General features: G+C 42.0%; 1 long non-coding RNA gene across 2 annotated transcripts; it reads left to right on the forward strand.

Moving 5' to 3' along the window:
• Positions 1 to 331: 331 nt before the first annotated feature.
• Positions 332 to 10,617, forward strand: LOC122464347. 2 transcript variants are annotated; one of them, XR_006288294.1, is made up of 4 exons: positions 332 to 381; positions 7,819 to 7,899; positions 8,838 to 8,996; positions 10,322 to 10,617. It is a non-coding gene; the product is annotated as an uncharacterized LOC122464347 (long non-coding RNA). The 2 variants fall into 2 exon arrangements; XR_006288293.1 differs by having other exon boundaries at positions 8,838 to 8,934.
• Positions 10,618 to 10,965: the final 348 nt, after the last annotated feature.

Consider the following 10,965-nt stretch of genomic DNA (forward strand, 5'->3'; position numbering starts at 1 on the left):
ATCCTCTTAAATGGTTGTGAAATGCCATGAGAGAGTACAAATAAAGCAATCATTTTAATACTGAAATGAATTGATGTGATCGTTCAGCATGAAATGAAAGAAGTTGCTTGTAATTAGTGGAACATCTCTCTCTCTTTGTAGAGTTTAATTTTGTTTGAAAATCATCAGCAGAAACCTTTTGCTAATAGATTTTAGAAACATGGAGCTAGTTTAGTAACAATGAGTTAACATGCTGCTCTTTTGACCTCTGGAAAAGTGGGTTCAGCTGTTGATTGGTTAACAAATGAACATAAATGTGGGGTTCTCATCCGAGTCCCTTGAAGATATCTTTCAAGAATCAAGGAGTCTCTCAAGGATCCATAGCACAATTTCATACAATTGGTGAGTTTCTGTTCTATAGAGGCTTAGAACTTCCAATAACAAAGGGGAGTTGCAAAATTGTGGGGGAACCCTGGATAGCACTTGAACACACTATACTTAGCTCTAACCAATGCTTTCAATCCCTCCCTTTGTACTATACCATATTTACGCAATTATAAATGTATCTCTAAAAAATCCAGGAAGTGAATGGAAGTTTAGTGTAAATAAAATAATCAAAATAAATAACTAAAAACCTTTGTGAGACCTCTGTGGAAAATGACACTTCAGCAGATGCCAGTGTCCCAGCATATTGCAGTTTAGCTACATTCCCTTTCAAGCCATTAGGCCCCCATTAGCTGAAAGCTGTGGACCTCATTAGGTCATGTTTACTGAAGGCACTTGTTTTCTGTCTCTTAATTCAGTCAGTTACAGGACACAGAAAGGACAAAGCATGTTGTAACTGACCACCGATGGAGCCAGCTCTATTCATGGATTATGGCTGCCATGGAAACTAGATTTACAGAACTCACCACAGCAAACAAGGAATGAATAGCTAGGTCAGCATCCGAGATTAGAAGGGGGGTTTATGTAACTGTTTGCTCAACTCCTGGCAGAATCATTTCTGGAGCTTTCCCAGAATATTCCAATATTCCAAAATTCAGAATGAAGACTTTTTAGTTAAAACCAGCCCAAGAATTCCTGGCATTTGAAAACTGGGCTGCATCCCTTGGAAATTTTAAACAAAGGCCTGCAATCAAGTCGAACTAGATATTGATTTAACTTCAGACTAACTTCAAGGGTCTTAAAATGTGCTTAATGATAATCTTTAAGCCAAAAATGAATCTCAAAGGACTTGTTCTGTAATAATAATGATTTCCAGGACACAATATCTGCTGCTAGATTAAAAACTTTAATCATTTTGTTGGTTTTGCTTCTAATCGACATTTACCATGAGCCAAAATATAGTCTTATTTTTGAAGATCTATACATTTGATGTTCTTTTAACATCCCAGACTGGCTGGTGCTTCTCTCTTTGTGAGGGAAACATTTGGAAAAGAAAACTTATTTTTATGTTAAAATACTGAACAATTAATTTTGTAGCAAGTTTTGTGTTTTAACAAACATACGTTGCTCTTATTCCGTAAAACTCTTGAGATATTTTTTTCTTCCTTTTGTTAGGAAAAAAAAAATAACCCAGTGGGTAGTTTGGTAGCCTGGGACTTGTGAGTCCAGGATTTGCTCCCCTGCTCTGCCATAGACGTCCTGTGTGACCTTGGGCAAGTCATTTAGGCCTAGATGTTCAAAAGGAGTGAGATGCCTAAGTCCCAGTTTTCGTTCCACTGCAATGCATAGTTCTCCCGCTGAACCTGTAGATGCCTAAACTCACTTGGTGCCTAGGTTTTTGCAATAAAAGTACCCTAGGTGCCTATGTTTGTGCCTCTGGGTATGCACACTCTAGGTGTCCAGGCACCTATCTCCTTTCTAAGCCTCAAAATGATCCACAAACCAGAGTAAGAGAGGCGTTGGCTGCCTAAGTAACATGTGGGGCCTGATCCAGTAGGAATCCTCTGCCCACGCTTAGTGGATCAAGCCCTGTAAGAATTCACACAAAACAGCGGGGGGAGCGGGGATGGGGTGGGAAGGAGGAGGAGAACCTCCTTCATAACTTTTATCCCAGGGGTTAGGGTACTCAGTGGGAGATCCTCAGTTCACCTCTCAGCTCAGTGCTGTAACCTCTGGGGTATGAGATATTCTAAGGTAGGGAAGGGCCTCCCCCAGCGTCCCCTGTGAAGCTGTGGACAAATAATTAAAGATTCATTGGAGCAAGGGGACTGGATTCTGGGTCTCCCACCTCCTGGGTGAGTGCTTGAACTACCAGGCTATGGAGTCATTCTCTCTCTAACCACCCTCCGTCAGCAGGAGAGACTGAGGGAGCCTCACATCAGAATATCCCGTTTCTCAGTGGTTAGCGCACACACTTGATATGTGCTCGATCCCTGTTTAAATCCCTTTGCCCACATCCCAGGGCAGTCCCCTATCCACTGGGCTAAAAGTTCTGAGGGAGGTCCTCCTCCTCCCCAACCTTTCTTGGCTTTGTGTGAAAACTGCACAGGTACCTGACTCCAGGAGAGGGTTCACAGTTGAAGATTACTTGCTAAAATAAGCTCCTCCCTGCAGCCTAGATTTAGGTAGGTGCCTATCTTTGTGAGTGGGCGGGACTTAGCCCACACCCCATTGATTAGTTTAGGTGGCTCCCTGCCTAGCCTTGTGGCTTCTGTGGATCTCTTTAGAAGGTGCCTATATTTCCCCATTCATTGTAGAGGGAACCTGAGTGCCTAGCTCAGGCTTTGTGAAGCCCGGTGATTTTCTAGGTTAGGTGCTGTGATGCTCAGCATCACAATGCCTAGCTCCTTTTGTGCATCCAGATCTTAGGCTCTCTGTGCTCCAATTACCCCTCTGTAAAATGGGGCTAGTAGTACAAGTTTACCTCCTAGGGGTGTTGTGAAGATACATACACGAAAGACTGTGGTGTGCCGTGGTGTTGTAGCCAAGTTGGTCCCAGGATATACCTCACCCACCTTGTCTCCTGAAAGAGTGTGAGGCATTTTCAGGTACTGTTGTAATGGGCCCATATAAATACTGTAGATAGATTTTGTTTGTTTCCATTCTAACCCTGATGCTAGTCTTATGGTGCTGGCAACCAGTCTGGAGCACTATAAAGACGTAATCAAAGAGCAGAGCTGGCCAGCGTGGTTTTAGAAGTCAGTCTTAATTATCTGGGTGAATGCCACCATCAGTCTAATGAGAGGGAGCAGTCAGCACATGTGGGTTTGCAGAAGTAAATTAAAAGTGTAAATGTCATTTACACTTCACCTTTAAGGAAGCCTTTTTTTCCTGCCCTTCTAGGTGCTCTCCAGCAGAGCAACACATGGAAACAAACTGACCCCCTGTGGCATCCCTGTAGAATCCCTGTTTTATTATCCTATTTATTCCTATTTGAGTTATTTGGGTCCTTTCACTCTTTCCCATATGCCTGTTCAATAATGTTCAGGTCAGAATTGGCTGGTTCCTAATATCAGTAATGTGCTGAAAAGCTTGGGGCCTTAAGGTTCAACTGCGTACAGAGGCAGTACTAGCGAAGAAGCAACTGAAATGGCAAAACACTCATGGTTGTCATTGGGAAAAGGAGCTGGGTCTATATGCGTGAAACTGAAGATGGAATGGTTCTTAATTTTTTTAACACCTTAGGAGCTAGACACAAACACAAGTAGGCATGCTCCTGGTATACCATGCACTAGTATTTCTGTGTTGCTCATAGCAACACTAGATTGGAGAAAAATGAAGGATGATTCTGCAAACCCTTAATCACACCAAGAAGTCCTTACTCAATGGGACTGCTCATGTGGGTGTGGGTTTGCAAGATCTAAGTAGGCATGCTCCTCATGGTAGTATCTGCCAAGAGATTGGGCCCTGTGTTTGTGTATATCTCTCTGCCACTCCATTTGCAGAAATTCCGTCTGGGAGACTGAGTCTAATACTATCTATTCAATATCTTGTGTGTAAAAATATGTGGTCCAAATTCAGCAGGAGGTGCTTTTCTCAGCCTTTGGCCCACTAGGTGCAAGTGAGCCAGTGGCATTACCTGCATTGTTATTTCAAGTCCCCTTAAAATTACCATCTGGTCGAACAATTGTGTCCCTATCTGGTTACAGTAATAATTTTTATAAAGAATTGTATCTTTCCAGATTTAAATCCAGGTTTTTTTCAGACATTGGAAGGCAGTCAGAGTTTCATGTCCCTTTGTTTTTTATCTGTGTATGCTTAGATTTGTTTTGTTTAACCAGTGTTGGAAAAAAATAAAATAAAACATTGAAGGGGGAAAAAAAAGAAAAGAAACCAGGAGTTTCAAAATAAGGGCATTTGCGTCCTGTCGCTGGAGCTCGGCCTGACTTGATTTCTTGGGAGCTGGTTTGATTTACCTTGGATTTTGCTTCTGAAGGCAGGATGTTTTATCTGCCTTTTAACCTGCGACCCAGACGTGTGACCTTTTAACTTTTATCTCTTTGGGAATAAGCCTGGGCCCTGTCAAGTTCCTCCAGAGACTGCATAATGAGAAGGGGCATTTCTAACAGTAAAGATGATACATGATTGCAGTAGATGTCTGCATGCTGGCCTCTAGGCAAGTTCTATCCTTATAGGAATGCGACCTGCAAATTGCGCAGGCTTAAGAGTCACTGTGTGTGCTCTGTGGGCTAAACACAGCCTGGCAGAAATACATTTTACTTTTTTGAATGGTTGGTCAAAGTCTTATATTTCCCAGGCACACAAAGGGCTACATCCTGGGATGCAGCTTAGCCATGCTGCCAGCAATTTCCATCTTTGTCCTGTTCTGCCCCAGGAGAATCACCCCAGTGCAAGGGGCACAGATGAGCTAGGGGCCTTATACCAGACCCCTTCCTGCTGCCTGTGTGGAGGATGTGGCCCTAAGAAAGGAGGACTTGGCTGGGATGACTCTTCTCAATGCTAATTCCTGTGTTCTGTTTTAGCTCTTTGCCACTGTTAGCAGACAGTATAAGTCAGAAGAACCCTCTGGCTGTTCGGCCCCCTGGGGACTGGCCATGCACATGGCAGCTCCAGCATCAGGATAGTACAACGGGGAACCTTTACACTATCTTGGTACTCTCTGATGCCCACCTGCACCCTGCAGTCCCCAGCCGTAGCAGAGGATCTGGTCTGGAACGTGTTCCTTGGTGGTTGTATCTCTATGTATATAGAAAGAGAGGCATATCTAAAATAGACAGAATATATTTTATTTTTTTCCTGATTTATTTATTTTTATTTCATAAAGTAAATAGGGGAGGGAAGGATGTACAACCAATAGAATTATATACACAGAAGCCAGAGGCAGGATTGTCTCCTCCCATTTGGAGAAATATGCAGGCTGGAACCAGCAAGGCAGGAAAATTCAGTGAGGCATTTCCTGCCCAGACTTACCCAGTGCCTAGAGTCCTGAGTGTTAGTTCCACTCGCGGCTTGTCTTCAGGAGTTTTTTCAAAGCATTTACTTTAAACTTTAATACTTCTTTAAAGTATTTACAAAATCGTAGCAATGGTATTGGTTCATTGCTAGATGGAAATGACAGAATTGTCAATAATAATGCAGCAAATGCAGATGTTTTCCATAAATAGTTCTGTTCTGATTTTTGGGAAAAAGCTAGATGATATAGACATATCATACCATGATAAAATACTTTTCATTCCAACAATAATTCAGGAGGATGTTAAACAGGAGTTACTGAAGTTAGACATTTTTAAATCAGCAGGGTCAGATAACTTGCATCAGAAAGTTTTAAAAGAGCTGGCCGAGGTTCTCTCTCGATTGTTGATGTTGATTTTTAATATGTCTTGAAGCTGAGGAAAAGTTCCAGAAGAGTGGAAGCAAGCTAATGAGCCAATATTTTAAAAGTGTAAACAGGATGACCCAGGTCATCCTGACATTGATCCCAGGCAAAATAATGAAATGGCTGTTACAGGATTCTATTAATAAAGAATTAAAGGAGAGTAATAGAATCATAGAAATGTAGGGCTGGAAGGGACCTCAACAGAACATTTCATCCATCCCCAGTGCGCTGAGGCAGGATTAAGTATAACTAGACCATCCCTGATGAGTGTTTGTCTAACCTGTTCTTAAAAACCAGTTAATCTGAAACAGTTCTACTCTTCTCACCACAGAACAATCCATTGGACACTGTAGAATGATGCTGAATCGAGCTTCCAGCATGGGCAGATGTACAAATGCCACATCAATTAGCACATTAATCATTGTTGGCATTATTGAGGCTGCAGCATGAATTTCTTTCTTTCTTTCTTTCTTTCTTTCTTTCTTTCTTTCTTTCTTTCTTTCTTTCTTTCTTTCTTTCTTTCTTTCTTTCTTTCTCACTGGTTAGTTTATGCTGAAAGTTTTGATACAGAAAAAAATCTAGCAGGGCTTTTTTATCAAAACCAGAAAGGTTCTCCATCTCTCTCTGATAATCTGAAGTGTATGTCCATATTGTATTCACTTCCTGAAAATATTTTTTAGGAAACATTTTTTTGTATTTTCTTAGAGATTTAAAAAAGTCCAGTCCTCAAACTATTGAAATTCATGACCAGAGCACACACTTACTTGACTCTGATGTGAACCTAGACGTTGTTGACTGTCTGTCTTTCTTGTTACAATAGAGAGACTTTTCTTTAACTTGTTTTGTGTTTCAAGCCAGTAAGTTACTTCCAAACTTTTTATTTTAATTGTATGATAAAAAAAATCTCTGCTGAAACTTAAGCTTGTGTCTCAAAGTATTCTCGTGCCCTTATATCACATTTATAAACTCCTCCTGGGGAAAAATACATTATTTTTTTTTTTGTAACCCCATGTGGAGTTTGTCAGTTCCTGGAACGCTGGACTGAGCTTCTAGGGGACCTGCTCGATGGACTACAGCGACTATGGTTTCAGAGCCTCCACACAGCATTTCCAAGCCTGCCTAGAATTTGGTGCAGAGACAGAGTAGACTAGAAACTTCTAGAACAGTCAGTAGAGATGGGGGTTCTGATGGGGTGACAGGGTGATTTATATAGGCAGTTTGTGTGTCAAAGATGAGCCAGGCTTGCTTAGTCCCTTGGTGAAAGAGGACAGCCTGACTCAGGGACTAGGTTTAGTTTTGCTTTTGGAACTTTTGAGTCTGGAGCTGAGAGAAGCAGAACAGTTTATGGGTCTCTGATCCCCACAAGGGATTATTATAATGTGTGTATCAGCGTAGAGTTTAGAAATTTTCCTATGCGGTTGTAACTCAAACCTATTGTGAGTCTGGGAAACGCCCACAGGTTAGCATTTCAGGAGTAACAAAAGAACTATAAACAAATGCTCCTGCTTGTCAGTCCCAGAGACACCTCACTACATCGCTGTTCCATGTAGAATAGGCAGGCAAAGATTTGCAATTCAGATGGAGGGGCTGGTGGAAAAGCATGCAGACTTTGAAGCTGTGTAACTAGAGTTGCCAGCTTTGGTTGGATGAATTTCTGGAGGCTTCATCACATGACATTATCTTTAATTAAAGATTAATCTTTAATTCCTGGAGACTCCAGGACAATCCTGGAGGCTTGGCAACCCTGTGTGTAACCCTGCATGTACACAATGAGGACACAGTCAGGATTTTTCCAGAAAAGGGGTCAAGATATAAAAGGCAAGAACAAAGTCCCCCTGATTACCTTTCATACCTCATCTCTGAACTGATAAACTTTGACAAGGACAATTTTGAATAAAGGACTGAGGTCTGCAATGCTCTTTGGGCAAATCCAGAGCGATTTATAAAAACAAGCAGATATAACATCCCGGCTAACATTTTGGATTTACAAGCTTTAATTCACTTGTAGTGCAACTTACCTGCTTTAAACCTATGAATAACTCTCATTTCTTTCTTAGCTAATAAACTTTAGTTAGTTACTGAAGTCACTGGCTGGCAGCGTTATCTCTGGTGAGATCCTGAGCATCTGGTGACTTGGGGTGAGTGAACAGTTCTTTGAGATTGGGAGTAACCTAGTGTGTGGTGACTTTTGGTTTTAATAACCTTTCCTCACAGTAGTCCAGTTGGTCTAGGTGGTAAATCAGACTGGAGCGCTAAGGGGACTATCAGTGGCTTTATGGTGAGCTAATAAAGAGATCCAGAAGCACACATACATTGCTGGTTTGGTTAAATCTACCGATAGAATATACCACCAGTTTGGACAGTCTGAGCTAATATTGGCACTCACAGTTATGACCCCCATTAGACCCCGGTGACAGTAGGGTTAGTCTTTTCCCCAGGGGACAGCAACCCAGCTGTCCCAGGCACAGAGTGGAGCCACCTTGGGTGGAGACCTCAGGAGCTGCAACAAATACCTAGGACCCAACCCATATGAGCAAGGGGAAGAAGCCACTCTGATTAGCAAACCCGAGGGAGGAGGCTTGAGCCACACCTCAAGGAAGGAAATACATCTTGAAATCCAGTGGAAACAGAGCTGTCAGATTAGAGCCAGCCATGCTATCTAACACTTCCTCCTCGCTTTGGAATCTCCTTTTCCTGTGATTTTCTGCTGGCACCAGATCACTCTAATGTTTGATATGGTGTCTAGTATCAGCACCTCAGGGTAGGATTTTAGGCCAGATACACGTGTTTGTAATGCAGAATATATATATTGTGATCCTCACCCTCAGCACACAATATCAGTACATTGCTGTATTATAAATTCCCAAAGTTATTACTTAAACATACATACATACACCTACATAAAAAACACCACCACCAAACAAAGATGAGGAGGGACGGTCCAGTGGTTTGGGTGCCAGCAATGGGTCATGAGAAACCTAGATACAATTCTTTGCTCTTCTACAGACTTTCTCTGCAAGTCACTCTCTGTGCCCCATGTCTAAAATGGGGATAATAGTATTTCTTTATCTTTCAGGGGTGTTTTGAGGCTAACTACAACAGACTGTGCGGTCCTCAGGTACTACAATGATGATGAGGCCAGACAAGTACCGCAGATAGCCTACTCTGCTGGGGTTTGTTTATATCTCTTTTGCCTGTCACATGCATGTTCTGTCTTGATCCTTGCAAAACCAAGGTAAGGCTAAGCTCTCTCTAGTCAGGCTGGAATCACCAGCCTAAAGTAGTCTGGATCCTCGGAGGACCCTGGTGGAAGGAAACCTACCCAGTATTGCCAGTCCCAAGCTTTCAAAGAATGCCACAAAGAAATCACGGGAATGGCTTAAAAATCACGAGATTTTAAGAATAATAAATGTTGGAATCTCTATTTGCCTCTGGGATTTGAGTCCTTAGGATTCACATTTTCAAGCCTTTCTCTGTAACCATGAGTGCTAGAAACTTACTTTTTTCTAATGCAAGCTGAGATTCTCATTTAACAACATGACTCCAGGAAACAGGGCTAAGAAAACATCAATATTCTGATAAAATTGCAAGGGTTGGTACTGTGTTGGAACAAAGCAGAAAGGGTCCCTAGCTGCCTAATGTCAGGCTTTTGGCCTGAGATTCAGGCCAGGTCTGCATTAGAAACTTTTATTGGCATAGCCACATCGGTTTGGGGTATGGTACTGTGGTGACATTTCTGTACCAGTAAAAGCCCTTGTGTAGACATAGTTATATCAGCACCAAAGCACTTTTGCCAGCCTAGTTGATTTTAGGCTGACCAGATGTAACAGAGAAAATATCGGGCCGCATGGGGGAAGCAAAAAAAACCAACCAAACAAAAAAAACGGCCGGAGTTGCTGAAGCGAAAAAAACCCAAAAAACCGCCGGAGCGGCCAAAGCCACAATATCGGGATAAATGGTGTCCCGACTGTGCATCGTTCGGGATGCGGGACAAAGACCTAAAAATCGGGACAGTCCCAATTTTATCGGGACGTCTGGCATCTGGTCACCCTAAGTTGATTTTGTTTCTGGAACTGGTATAAGCTATGGGAGCAAAAGCACTTTTTGGTCACTGTAAGCTGAGTCTCCACTAGGAGGGTTTGCCAGTATAGCTATACTGGCAGACCTTTTCTAGTGTTGACCTGGCCTCAGGTTTTTGCGGGTATCTCAGGCCTTAAGACTTTGCCCAAAATCTGAGGACTTTTGGCTGAGTTCTAGCCAGGGCACTGCGACTGACTCAGTATGTGCCCATGAGCAAGTCATTTGATCTCTCTGTCTCAGTTTCTCCTTCTATAAAGCAGTATGTGTCCTTCTACCTCACAGAGGTGTGGAGGATTAATTAACATTTGTAGTAGCCTTTGAACACGTTAAGTGCCAAGTACTATTATTATGGTGTCAAAAAGCAGAACTTCTCTCTGGTGGAGCTTTCCCTCAGCCTCTCCCTTTCTCCCACTTAGAATTTATAATCTTTGCTCCATGCTGGAAATTGATCTTGTTAACTATTTGCCTTCCTACTTTCAGATGTTGCTGTTCTCCAGGGATGCTCAATGTTTGTCAATCCAAAATATAAGATGTCTTACATTTGATACAACGCTCTGCACCAAAAGAATTCTTAAGTGCACATCTCACATTGCTTTCAAACAGGCACAATGTTCCCCTGTTTCAGAACATCTGCCTGTCATAACACTCCCCAAATATTACTTCTGCAGGGGGATTCACAGATGGGATTTAGATCACAGGGCCTCTTTGAAAATTGTGCTACCAAAGCCCAAGGAACTTTTCTTGTATAAATATACTCAGTAAATCAATTAAATAAATATAAAGCATTTGGTTCATGCATTGCTTTCAAGCCAACACATGTCTGAAAAGAGGATGATTAAAAGTATTTTAATGTATATATATTCGGTTTCAGGGGGTGTGTGTGTGTGAGAGAGAGTGGTTAGTAATTTGTGTGACCAACTTCATCTCTTTGTTGGGGTGACATTCAGAGAACAAACACAAGGAACATGCAACACTTAATTCCAGATGGAGTTAACTGGGATTTCTGTGGTACTTAGGCCTTTTGCTAACATACTGCACAGGGCTGAGTTTCACTCTTGTTGAATTGTGTGCAAAGCATCTTGTGACTTTCTCGATGTATTCAATTATTCCAAATTATTGACAAA

This window comes from Chelonia mydas, chromosome 2 (genome assembly GCF_015237465.2).
Source record: "Chelonia mydas isolate rCheMyd1 chromosome 2, rCheMyd1.pri.v2, whole genome shotgun sequence".
Taxonomy (NCBI): Eukaryota; Metazoa; Chordata; order Testudines; family Cheloniidae; genus Chelonia; species Chelonia mydas.